This window comes from Anabrus simplex, chromosome 6 (genome assembly GCF_040414725.1).
Source record: "Anabrus simplex isolate iqAnaSimp1 chromosome 6, ASM4041472v1, whole genome shotgun sequence".
Taxonomy (NCBI): Eukaryota; Metazoa; Arthropoda; class Insecta; order Orthoptera; family Tettigoniidae; genus Anabrus; species Anabrus simplex.
In genome coordinates this window covers 58,812,188-58,825,829 of record NC_090270.1, presented here as the reverse complement: position 1 = coordinate 58,825,829, position 13,642 = coordinate 58,812,188, and the positions used below count along the sequence as shown (strand labels likewise).

At 42.7% G+C, this 13,642-nt stretch overlaps 1 long non-coding RNA gene across 1 annotated transcript in view; it reads left to right on the top strand.

Annotated features, from left to right (window-relative positions):
- Positions 1 to 1,045: 1,045 nt before the first annotated feature.
- Positions 1,046 to 13,642, top strand: part of LOC137501266 (uncharacterized) — a 423,792-nt gene continuing 411,195 nt past the window's right edge. The window contains exon 1 of the long non-coding RNA XR_011018446.1: positions 1,046 to 1,182. This is a non-coding gene — a long non-coding RNA (uncharacterized lncRNA). The remainder of the gene's footprint in view (positions 1,183 to 13,642) is intronic.

Here is a 13,642-nt window from a genome sequence, read left to right as displayed (position 1 = left end):
CGAAGATGTTTCGAGCACGTCTAAATACGGTGTTATTTTATCTAATTTGAAAGCGAGTTTCAAAAAGGACAACTCCAGAAAAAACGACCCTGCGATACTTTGATCTTTCCGCCTTTATGGCAATATACACTCTAATGGGTAGATATTTAGAAAAATACAATATACATTCTGTAGTTTAGCGAACAGGATGGGCTTTACTCCCAAAAGTTCTCAAAATGCTTGATAAAACTTAATTCGATATTTAACAATTTGCTTTACGTCTCACCGACATAGATAGGTCTTACGGCGACAGTAGGATAGGAAAGGCATAGGAGTGGGAAGGAATCGGCCGTGGCCTTAATTAAGGTACCCAGCATTTGCCTGGTGTGAAAATGGGAAAGCACAGAAAACCATCTTCAGGGCTGCCAAGCTCGGGGTTCAAACCCACTATCTCCCGGATGCAAGCTCAAACTGCGCGCCCCTAACCGCACGGCCAACTCGCTCGGTAATTCAATATTTCAACTGTTGTTTTCTTTTTTTTCTAAGTCGCATTTCAACATGAATAAGCCACAAAAATATTTGCAGACCATTTCATGCCATAAATATAGGACCAAGAGTTCATAAACTGATTTTCGCTGGTGCTCTTAAACTTTTGTTAGGCAGATTGCAAAGCGGGTCGGTCATCTTTGCTTTCTGAGCGGAGCGTTTTATTTTGCCGCGTAAACTCTTTGACACACTGAGAGCAAACGATTCAGATAAATATGTTTACGAAGCTTGCAAGTACGTTTAGACGAGGTTAAAGTACAGGCAAAGCCAAACAAATACATGTTTCATATAGAAAATAAGATTTTACACTATCCTATTAAGGATAACAAAGTACGACATGTGGGATACAACGAGCACTCCTATTGGTCACAGCTGGTGTAGCCGCGCGCAAGGTAATATTGTTCTAAACAGAACACTGCACCGAATACGGTGTAAAACATGGCCTTTGACAGTGTAAGGAGTCTCACCGTTACTCTAAAAGTTATTATATACGTTATCGAATGTGTTAACATATCTACGTGGCGTGTTTAGGTCCGTGTGACAAGTTTCAAGTGAAGGTTAAGTTGTGACACTTCTAAAAGGAACGAAGAAAACAAGGCGAGAGGATTCAATAGGAATTTCTCACAGAACCCCTAGGTGACAAGAAGATACTAATGGGTAAGTTCAAGTTAATATTTGTGAGTTTCATTAATTTGAATGGCTGTTCTGTATTAGAAAAAGAACCGAATACAATCACATAACTATTTTAAACTTTTCCTTCCCGTCCATTTGAAAAAGATAGCTCCCTAACCTATAGGATACCGTCGAACTAACCATTCTATCCAGTACAGTCTCGACGTCATATCAGTATAAATATACATGCTCCATTGTACACAGTCACTCATTGTGATTCGCTCCTACACTTTGAGGTTAAACAGTGTCCTTGTCACAGTACAAATATCGACTTTAGACAGTGATAAAATAACGCCTTCACGACGTGGTAGAATTATTTAATCGTAAACATCGTCTAGATACCATTTCTGGTTTCTGCCAATAACAAATTTACAAGGTGGACTGGGGGAGAATCTCCTCCCCATTTTTGTACACTGGGGATTTCCGACTTCCTTTTAACCAGACTTTCAACTTGCAATATTCATGTTGCTGTAATTGATTATAATTATACCACAGTTTTGTACTGTTGTTGTTCACCTGTCTCAAAAACCGCTTCAATCTCCTGTAAGTGAGAAAACTACGTACCGGTAATCTCTTGGTATATTTCAAATGACAGCTCCATATGGTGTATATCCATGCGCGCAAAAAAGACCTCTTCAAGCTTGCCGCCTGCACTCCATTCAGCGCGTTAGTTCTACCTGTCGATGTTGAGTGAGGTATTGCTGTAGAAGGTCAATGTGGGCACGTACGGAAGGGCTAGGCGACACTGTTCTTTAAAGTTATGTCTATATTAAAATATTAAGGTGTTTAAAACAAATATTAAGGAAAGAATGCTATATTTCTTTCATTGTCCCTATTTGTATGTGTTTCTTACATAGACTATCTACAGAATATTCTTAGGTAACATCTGAATTGCCTCTTATGCTATCGGTTCTAACACACACCCTCTCCCACTTCCTATTCCTCCCTTTGGGATCTAAATACACCCTGGTTCCTTCAATTCACTATATATTTTCAGCCTTGTTTTGATATCGTACACTACCTTTGCTCCATGGGAATTACTGTACGAACTGTGTGATGGAAGAAACCTATTATCTCCTCCAATTTATTCTCATATTTAATATCCTTCATTTCACTTTCGATATGCCTTTCTGCTCCGACACGATGCTCATATAACACCATACTACAAAAAGTTGGGATGGTTGCGTTTAAATGACCATAGAAAAACCCACCAAATGACCCTCGACTATCAGTTGCTTTCTTCAAACAGCCCCACCTATCTATCGTTCAATTTTAGGCTTCTTTCTTCATTCCACGAAATTAACACTCGTTCCGGATCACTACTTGAAATAGCACCGCATCGAACAAATACCTACAGCCATTCATTCCTGGTCTCTGCTTCGAGGTTATGGAATACGATCCCGGAAGATATTAAAGTCTTTCTCGTCTAGGACACTTAAAGCAGCCTACCGTAAATTCCTCCAGAGTACGTACAGTTGACTTGAATGAATGTGTGAATGAAACCAAAAATTACGTACTAGATTTAAGTATCTTAGGCTATCCCATTTACGTTCTTACTTCTCTCATTTAAGGCTATGTACTGTTCCTAGAAATAGACTACATGTTGTTCGAGTCATCAGTCCATAGACTGGTTTGAGGCAGCTCTCCATGCCATCCTATCCTTGCTACCCTTTTCATTTCTACGTAACTACTGCATCCTACATCTGCTCTAAACTGTTTGTCATATTCATACCTTGGTCTACCCCTATCGTTCTTACCACCTACACTTCCTTCAAAAACCAACTGCACAAGTCTACATAGTAACCTCGATTTTAGCATACTCAGATTGTAACATACTAATATTCAGTTAATTTATTTTAGCCTTATAATTGAGAAAATTTTCCTTTAAGCTAGTTAGTAGATATATTCTTTAGGTACCGGGCGAGTTAGCCGTGCGCATAGAGGCGCGCGGCTGTGAGCTTGCATCCGGGAGATAGTAGGTTCGAATCCCACTATCGGCAGCCCTGAAAATGGTTTTCCGTGGTTTCCCATTTTCACACCAGGCAAATGCTGGGGCTGTACCTTAATGAAGGCCACGGCCGCTTCCTTCCAACTCCTAGGCCTTTCCTATCCCATCGTCGCCATAAGACCTATCTGTGTCGGCGCGACGTAAAGCCCCTAGCAAAAAAAATATTCTTTAGGTATTAAGTTGATATATTTTTCTTATTATCCACTCTCTATTTATCCTATAATTTTTCATCAATAGTAATCTTAATTAACTGTATTATTGTTATTCCTTATCTGACTTACATATCTCATTAACTGTAATTGATTACAATGATATTTAAAAATACTGTACACATTAAAAAAGAATTGTATGTGGTTAAGTGTAAGAGAGGGCCAAGAGCCCTATCTTCGCCACTTAATAAAGACACCAATAAATAAATAAATAAATAAATAAATAAATAAATAAATAAATAAATAAATAAATAAATAAATAAATAAATAAATAAATAAATAAATAAATAAATAAATAAATAAATAAATAAATAAATAAATACTGTACTTGAAATTATCCACATTTTAATATATTTTTATTTTTACAATTTGCTTTACGTCGCACCGACAGAGATAGCTTGGGTCTTATGCCTACAGTGGAATAAGAAAGGGTTAGACGTGGGAAGGAAACTACCGTGGCGTTAATTGAGGTACAGCCTGGTGTGAGAATGGGAAACGACAGAAAACAATCTTCAGGGCTGCCGACAGTGGGGTTCGAACCCATTATCTCCCGAATGCAAGCTGACAGCTACGTGACCCAAACAACGAAGCCACTCGCTCGGTACTCGTGTCTCTTCTCCCTCTCCTCTTGCCATCATACTTGTCTTGCTTCTCTCCTCACTGTTTCTAACTTTCCAGTCTCCCAATTTTTCGTTTACTGCATCAGGTGTATTTGGACTACTCTGACATCCTTTGCTCAAATCACAATGTCAACAACAAGCAGTATTATGTATATTATTGTACCTTTGAGAACTCCATGCGCTGCCCTTCGTCGTTCGTCACACAGGGTCTCTCTTATGAACCCGGGGCCGATGACCTTCGATGTTAGGCCTCTTAAAACAACAAGCATCATCATCATCATCATCTTATAAACCCAGACCGCGAGTTCCATGTTTGTACTCTGCGCTACAGCAGCTACCTTAGACCAACTTACGTCACGCCCGGTCGCCCTGCTTTAAGCGTGTAGACAATCTTATATGAAATCTTATCTTATAAAAGATGCTGGGCACCGAGCTCGATAGCTGCAGTCGCTTAAGTGCGGCCAGTATCCAGTATTCGGAAGATAGTGGGTTCGAGCCCCACTGTCGGCAGCCCTGAAGATGGTTTTCCGTGGTTTCCCATTTTTACACGAGGCAAATGCTGGGGCTGTACCTTAAATAACGCCACGGCCGCTTCCTTCTCACTCCAAACCGTTTTCTCTCCCATCGTCGCCGTAAGACCTATCTGTGTCGGTGCGACGTAAAACAACTCGCAAAAAAATGCTGGAAGTGCCATCCTTCATATTGATCAGGATTTTCTGCACACCAATAGCGAGAGTTATGACTGTTCACAAGACCATTAAGACGAAAACAGGCCTCATTCGAAAAGAACGCAAGCTGTGGGTCGAATAAACGATCATTCAATGATGCAAGATACCACTCAAAATATCTCACTCTTGTGGCTGGATCAGCAGGTTTTAAACAATGGGCCCGTGTACCAGCTTTGTGGCTCTGTGTGCAGAAGACACCGAAACCCCTACTTGTTGTCCTAACTTTGGGAGTGATTTATTCGGTGACCGTTCAAGATTCGCACCAACATCATCTAGCTTTTCCTCTGTTAAAACTGTTCCTGTGCGCGCATGTTTTTTATTGAACACTGAGCCAGGAGTTTCAAATTTATTTATAGTTACGTGAATCTTTGCTCATGAAGGTAGCACTTCACTAGGAAATTGCTAAACAAATGCATCGTGTACCCGTCGAGCCTGTCCCGTCAAGGGCTAACGCACGCACTTACAAGGTCACGAACTATGCGCGCGCTTTCCATACAGCTGCTTGGGTCTGGGAGAGTAAAAGCGCCGCTCGACGGTGTGGGTTTATAAGAGAGACCCTGAAGTTAGAAATCGTAAAGGTGACTACATTTAACCAGGGCCGGTTCAAGGGAAAATTTTCATCCCGGCAAGAGAACTTTCCAACTCCCGACTGCCCACCCCCTCCCCGCCCCCACCTCCCCTACTCAAGAAAAACTTCACAAACAGGAAATGACAAAACTAGGACTCTACACTTTATACGAATATTATAGACTTCTATGACTGTAGTCGATTTGTTATCTTTAATGGAATGTGGATTGCAGTGTCCGGCTCCATGGCTAAATGGTTAGTGTGCTGGCCTTTGGCCCAAGGGGTCCCGGATTCGATGCCCGGTCCGGTCGGAGATTTTAACCTTAATTGGTTAATTCCGATGGATCGGGGGGCTGGGTGTGTGACGTCTGCCAGTAGAATCCTGTCCGGCTCCGTGGCTAAATGGTTAGCGTGCTGGCCTTTGGTCACAGTAGTATCGGGTTCGATTCCCGGCAGGGTCGGGAATTTTAACCATCAATGGTTAATTTCCCTGGCAAAGGGGGCTGGGTGTATGTGCTGTCTTCGTCATCATTTCATCCTCATCATGACGCGCAGGTTGCCTCCGGGTGTCAAATCAAAAGACCTGCACCTGGCGAGCCGAACCCGTCCTGGGATCTCCCGGCACTAAAAGCCATACGCCATTTTATCATAGTTAGGGCCTCATCCTCATAGATGCCTATAGGCGTCAACTCGAAAGACCTGCACGAGGACTCCTGGGAGGCCACACGCCATTACAATTAAAATTTTGCAGTTTATTTAATTAAAAACGCACAAAATACAGTAAATTAAATACGCACAAAATGTCATTCGACGCGCCTAACCGATTCGTATTTCGTATAGCGCCAGAGCAAGTAGCTGAGACTCACCCAACAGAGTGTAGTATGTGCTGCCTATGAGGAAGGGTAGCAGGAGTATATTTTTACCAAGGTCGTGGACCACTGATCGCTGCTACCCCCGGAGGCCCGGGTTCGATTCCCGGCTATGCCACGAAATTTGAAAAGTAGTACGAGGGCTGGAACCGGGTTCACTCAGCCTTGGGAGGTCAACTGAGTAGAAAAGGATTCAATTCCCACCACAGTCATCCTCGAAGTGGTTTTGCGTGTTTTCCCACTTCTTCTCCAGGCAAATGCCAGGATGCTACCTAACTTAAGGCCACGACCGCTTCCTTCCCTCTTCCTTGTCTATCCCTTCCAATTTTCCTATTCCCCCCCCCCCACGAGGATCCTGTTCAGCGTAGCAGGTGAGGCCGCCTGGGCGAGGTACTGGTCATCCTCCCTAGTTGTATCCCAACGCAAAGTCTCACGCTCCAGGACACTGCCCTTGAGGTGGTAGAGGTGGGATCCGTCGCCGAGTCTGAGGGAAAAACCAACCCTGGAGGGTAAGCAGATTAAGAAAGAAAAAAATAAAAAATTATTAATTGGTCATTACCACATCATAAACACGCAATTCCCAAGCCGGGGGAATTAAGAGTACGAGGGGTTTGATCCTGATAATTGAACTGGGGACATCGGACCAAAGGCAAGCATTCTATCCATTTAGCCACAAAGCCGCAATTCAATTTGCTAAACCTTAGGCTGCCATCTCCAATGATCAGGTGTTGAGTATTGACTCGACGGCTTGGTGTTATTCAACAGGAGTAGGCTAGGCTATGTGAGGACATCATGTTTCACCCTCTCCCTACGACGGAGACACAATAGATGTAATTGGTCGCAGTGTAAGGTCGCCCAGTAATCTTGTAATCTAACCACATAGAGGTCAAGGAAATTCCAGTGGAGCTGATGGCTTTAATCAAGACTGTTCAAACAATTCCCGTCTCTTCAAAAGAAAGCGAAAGAGCTTCCAGCACAATGAATGAGACGTACACCGAAAATAAAAGTAGACTATTGATTGCAAGATCAAACAGTGCGTATTATTAACCAAACTCCATGGCGCAACAGCCCGGAAAGGCCATGGCGTACCAGTCGACAGCTGCTCAGGCGGAGGGCCTGCAGATTATGAGGTGTGGTGTGGTCAGCAGGACGAATCATCTCGGTCGTTATTCTCGGCTTTCTAGATCGCAGCCGCCATCTCCCCGTCAGATACCTCCTGAAGTGTAATCACGCAGGCACAGCGTATGAATTTGACAAGTACGTCAGTTTGTTCGTCTGACATTAAGCTACCAACACACACAAGTTGAGTCCGCTAAACATTAGCGTCTGTGTTGTATCGTTCAGTGATCATGTCAACGTTTGTGCCTGAAAAAGAACATTTGCGGCACGCATTGCTTTTCTTATTTAATCAAAAGAAAAAGGTTGAGGAAAGTCATCGTTTGCTGGTAGAAACATATGGTGAACACGCTCCATCGAACATTGAGACATGGTTTCGACAATTTAAACTTGGCAAGATGTCCATGCTTTGTGTCTGGTGGGACCAGAGCGGTATTGTGCATTATGAACTCTTGAAGCCCGGCGAAACCGTTATTGCACAACGCTGTCGCCAACAAATTAATTTAAATCACGCATTGATCGGAAGACGACCGGAAAGGGCCAGAAGATATGGCAAAGTGATTTTGTTACACGACAACGCGCCGTCTCACACAGCAAAACCAGTGAAAGGCACCTTCAAATCGCCTGGATGGCACATCCTTCCGCACGCGCCGTACTGCCCCGACCTGGCTCCATCTATCACCTCTTCGCATCAATGGGCCACACGCTCGCAGAGCAGCACTTCAGCAATTTCGAGGAAGTTGAAAAATGGCTCGACATATGGTTTGCCGCAAAAGACAAGCAGTTTGTCTGGCATGGTATTCGTAACTTACCTGAAAGATGGGCGAAGTGTGTAGAAGCCGATGGCCAATATTTTGAATAAACGAAAAAATAATTTTCCTTGAAAATTACGTGCTTTCTTTACCACAATAACAGAAAAAAACCGAATGCATACACCTAGTATATACACAAAGAAGAACATGCGACCGTAAAATATATAATCCATGAGCTGGCCAAAAAGCCAGGAGACGTCTGCTGTTTTAATAATAATCAACATGAATACAAATATGTCTTAATTAAATAACTGCGTTATTTTGAAAGTGTTAATTTAGTGTTTCTAATTTCACAATATGCACCAAACATTATTTTATAGAAGTCCTCAAATTTTAATATTTAATATCCCACCCGAAAGTAATGTCTGCGTACGCCCCTGGTCATTGGACTCATTAGTATATATACGCAATCGGGTAAGGCGTTCTGAGTTGACTCCGGCTGTGAATATGGATCTGTGGAAAAACTGTACCGTTCGTCTGTTTCTCTCTGCACAAGATTCACTTGCGTTATTGTCCGAGGATGAATCACCACTTTCGACCCCACCTGGCTCGTTTTCATCACCTATACCATCACATGAAAATAAGTCCTCTTCCTCGAGTCTTCAATCACAGTGTCTTCCTCGTCACCTGAAGTGAGTGACGCTCCATCTGTACTGTCCGCTTGGTCTGAATTCATCAGTCCTTCTCGTAGATGGTCATCATCTTTTCCAGCAATAAAACAGTATTTTTCACAACAATATTGTTAACTAGTAATTATGGAAGGAGTCATAGAAAACGAATTCATTATGTTACTTGTGGGAGAAACAATGATAGTTCTACAAACAATAAAATAATTACCCCCCCCCCTCCCCCGAGGGTTGGGGGACGCGGATGAAGAATACACCCACGGTATCTCCTGCCTGTCGTAAGAGGCGAAAACAGAGGCGACCCAGCGATTATACTTTTGGAATCATGAGACCATCTGTGATTAGTACCATTATGCGAAGCACACTATAGGTCGACTTTACTTGCAATTAGTACTACTACTAATTAATTCGTGTGGTTATTTCTAGCCGAGTGCAGCCCTTGTAAAGTAGACCCTACGAAAAGGATGGGCGGCATGTGCCAATGTGTAGGTAACTGCGTGTTATTGTTGTGGAGGATAGTGTTAGGTGTGGTGTGTGAGTTGCAGGGATGTTGGGGACAGCACAAATACCCAGCCCCCGAGACACTGGAATTAAGCAATGAAGGTTAAAATCTCCGACCCAGCCGGGAATCAAACGCGGGACCCTCTGAACCAAAAAGCCAGTACGCTGACCATTCCGCCAACGAGTCGGACAGTACTGCTACTACATGTACCTGATTGTGCTCCCTCTTAGAGCAATAATCACTACTACCTGAGGAAGTCGTGCCGCAACCGCTTCCAGCTGGGTCTGTGATTACTGATTAGTTTCATCAGGTCAGGATTACTGTGGGAGGAATACCATTGTATGAAGAACACCATGGGTCTGTGTTGCCTGTGGGTGGTGCCATAATGTGAGATACACCGTGGGTCTACATTGTCCACGATTAGTACCACTATGCGAGCAACGCCATGAATATACGTGGCCTGTGATTAGCGTCTTTATATGAGGAACAGCACGGATCTAGCCGGCGCCCGTGATTAGTACCTCTGTGTGGTGAACACCATGTGGCTACGCTCCTTGTAAGTAGTACCCTTATGTGATGAACACCATGGGTCTACGTTGCTTGTGAGTAATACCCTTATGTGAGGAACACCATGGGTCTACGTTGCTTATGAGTAATACCCTTATGTGAGGAACACCATGGGTCTACGTTGCTTATGAGTAGTACCCTTATGTGAGGAACACCATGGGTCTACGTTGCTTGTGAGTAGTACCCTTATGTGAGGAACAGCATGGGTCTGTGTTATTGGTAGTTAGTGTCATTATGTGTGACACACCCTGGGTCTAGATTGCCTGTGATTAGTGCCACCATGCGAGGAAAACCATGATTCTTCGTTACCTGTGATTAGTACTGCTATAGGAGAAACATCATGGTTCTGCTTTACCAGAGGTTAGTACTATTGTGAGGGGCCGATGATCTGGATTTTGGACTCCTTTGGTCAACTAACATCATCTCAAAAAATAAGGCATTGTGAATCGGATCCACTGATTGTTTTGGATTCATGGTCATTTTTTCATCATTCGTTTTATATTCACCGGGCGAGTTGGCCGTGCGGTTAGGGGCGCGCGGCTGTGAGCTTGCATCCGGGAGATAGTAGGTTCGAACCCCACTGTCGGCAGCCCTGACAATGGTTTTCCGTGTTTTCTCGTTTTCACACCAGGAAAATGCTGGAGCTGTACCTTAATTAACGTCACTAGCGCTTCCTTCCCACTCCTGGGCCTTTCCTATCCCTTCGTCGCCATAAGACCTACCTGTGTCGGTGCGACGTAAAGCCACTAGCGTTTTATATTCCAGTCAGTGGACACATTTAAAAGTTTTAATTATCGTTTCATTTTGGTTGTACCTCGTATCATTAGGGGCCGATGGCCTAGCTGTTAGGTCCCTTTAAGCAACAAACTTCATTGATAAAATACTTGGAACAGCAATAAATTAACGTAAACTGAAACATGGGATATTGAATGCCCCAAAGGTACCATAGAGCACGGAAGTGAGGCTCTGCACACTGCAAGGGTTAAAATATCCCGTAGTCCAACTTCAAAACAATTTATTGGGGGCAGGGCACTATTCTCTATGTATATTATCTGGATTGTCTAACGTCGTTCATACCAGCAGCATGTGCTGCTACAGGTCGTATATTAGCAGGGAAACGTGAACTTGAAGGTGAGCTTAAAACAAAACGGACATCCTCAGCGATGCGTTATCGATGCTGGAGGTGGAAACGCGAGGTCTCACGGCCCGAACCCCTCCTTCCCTTATCTTGTGTGTGTTCCTTTACTCCACCCCAATCAAACCCTGACAAAGAGCAAGCACATCCCTCTCGGAAGGCCAGCACTTCCTCCCCTCAGCAGTAATGACCTACTTTCCACACCAACATCCATGAAAAGACATGCGGATTCTCTTTAGATCAAAGATGGGTTTCCCACGAAGATAAACAGCCGTTAAAAAGATCTGCTCTTCCCCTCAACCCCTCCAGCCATCTGCCATGTCAATATATGAGTTATGGTCACCTGCTCGAAGCTCTAGTGTCAAAGTGAGCAATAACAAGCCTCGAACACAAGTGTTTGAGTTCCCAGGAACAGAGCCCACATCTGCTGGACTTAATGATGATGTGTTTCCACCGCAGCGTGCATGAAGAGTGTTTACAACTTTCCTGTGGATACGAAATTCTATTAACTAAGGTTAAGTTATGAGTAGGTTCCCACCTTCCAATACTTATCAATTTCTATATAATAGTTTTATAAGTTACATAACATAAACCATATAATCTCTAGTACATGTTTCGTTCCGATTATGGAACATCTTCAGCTAAAATTTGGCAAAATGGCAAGACAATTAAAATACATTGATGTTATGAAGATACAAAAGCTAAAAGATATGATAAAATGGCACGAAGATTAAAACATATAATTATGATGATGAAATAAAGTTCATTCATGTTGGTCCACAAGTCACAGAGTTTCACTTAAGCCCTTATAACTACATTCGGTGTGGAAATTCTTCAAAAACCGGGCGAGTTGGCCGTGCGCGTAGAGGCGCGCGGCTGTGAGCTTGCATCCGGGAGATAGTAGGTTCGAATCCCACTATCGGCAGCCCTGAAAATGGTTTTCCGTGGTTTCCCATTTTCACACCAGGCAAATGCTGGGGCTGTACCTTAATTAAGGCCACAGCCGCTTCCTTCCAACTCCTAGGCCTTTCCTATCCCATCGTCGCCATAAGACCTATCTGTGTCGGTGCGACGTAAAGCCCCTAGCAAAAAAAAATTCTTCAAAAAAAAAAAGGAAAAAACGCCTGAGGGTATTGAACCAAAGAATACATTTCAGAAATAATTATGTAAATAAGTTCATTTGACTACGATTTGAATAAAAAGGAAAATGTGTAAAAAAGCGATTTTAGGCTGTTTTTCCAGAACTGCATTTCGGCCGGAAGTGATTTTCGAAATTTGTTTTTTTTTTTTTTAGTTTGACAGCCCTATCCAAGACTCACAATTTGTAACCTTTAACCCTTCAACTGTCCGGTTCCATAGCTAAATGTTTAGCGTACTGGTCTTTGGTCGCAGGGGTCCCGGGTTCGATTCCCGGCAGGGTTGGGAATTTTAACCATCACTGGTTAATTTCGCTGGCACGGGGGCTAGGTGTATGTGTCGTCTTCATCATCATTTCATTCCCCATCACGACGCGCAGGTCAAATCAAAAGACCTGTACCTGGCGAACCGAACATGCCCTCGGACACTCCTGGCACTAAAAGCCATTTTAGCCCTCCAACTTTCGGCACAATTGAGGAAATTGCTTAATTTTACGTTTTTCGTGGTTTGGAGACCCCTACTTTGTCTGCTAAGAAATGTTTTCAACATTAAAATATATATAAAGCCGAATGTCATTCCACACGGAAATCATCAGAGCGGTTTTGTAGAATCAATCGAAATAAATTTTTAAAATTTTTTATTACAATTTTTACTTAAGAGGAATTACTTTCCTTTGCCGTCTCTCACATCACTGCGACATGCTCCTCACAAAAGACCTGCACCAAATTATTGAAAAACTAGCTGATAAAATTATTCATGGCCTGGATTGTAGCCACTTATTTCCTGATTTTGCATACCGATTTTCATTAAGATAGGACCACTAATAATATAAATATTTGAGAATTAAAATTTAGGCACTCCCCTAAACTACCATTTCTCTCAGCGTGAATAAGATTATTTATGGCCTAGATTGTAGCGACTTATTTCCCGACTTTACATACAGATTATCATTAAATTCTCTTCAGCCGTTTTAACATGATGCGTGTACAGACAAACAGACAGACAGAAATTACGGAAAATTAAGAAGTGCATTTCCTTGCTACTGTGAACACGACCGATACAGAAATACCACCCTTTTTAAATTCTGAACAATGTACAGACGAGACTCTTATTTTACATATATAGATAACTACAGGAATGAAAATTGATACCAAAATATCATAGATAGATAGATAGATAGATAGATAGATAGATAGATAGATAGATAGATAGATAGATAGATAGATATGGTTTATTTTAACTGGCAAAGTTAGGGACACGTGTAACTGTCTTGCACTTAACCAGTGAAATATATAAATCATATATTAGTTAGAAAATAATACTTTGTTGATGTGTAGTGCACCTGAGATCGTATTATACACATATCAAGCTGAACATTTAACTTATGTCACACGTCGACAACAATGTATAATACCCATAAAGAACCCAAACCAAACCAAACCCCATGGCACTGCAGCCCTTGAAGGGCCTTGGCCTACCAAGCGACCGCTGCTCAGCCCGAAAGGCCTGCAGATTGCGAGGTGTCGTGTGGTCAGCACGACGAATCCTC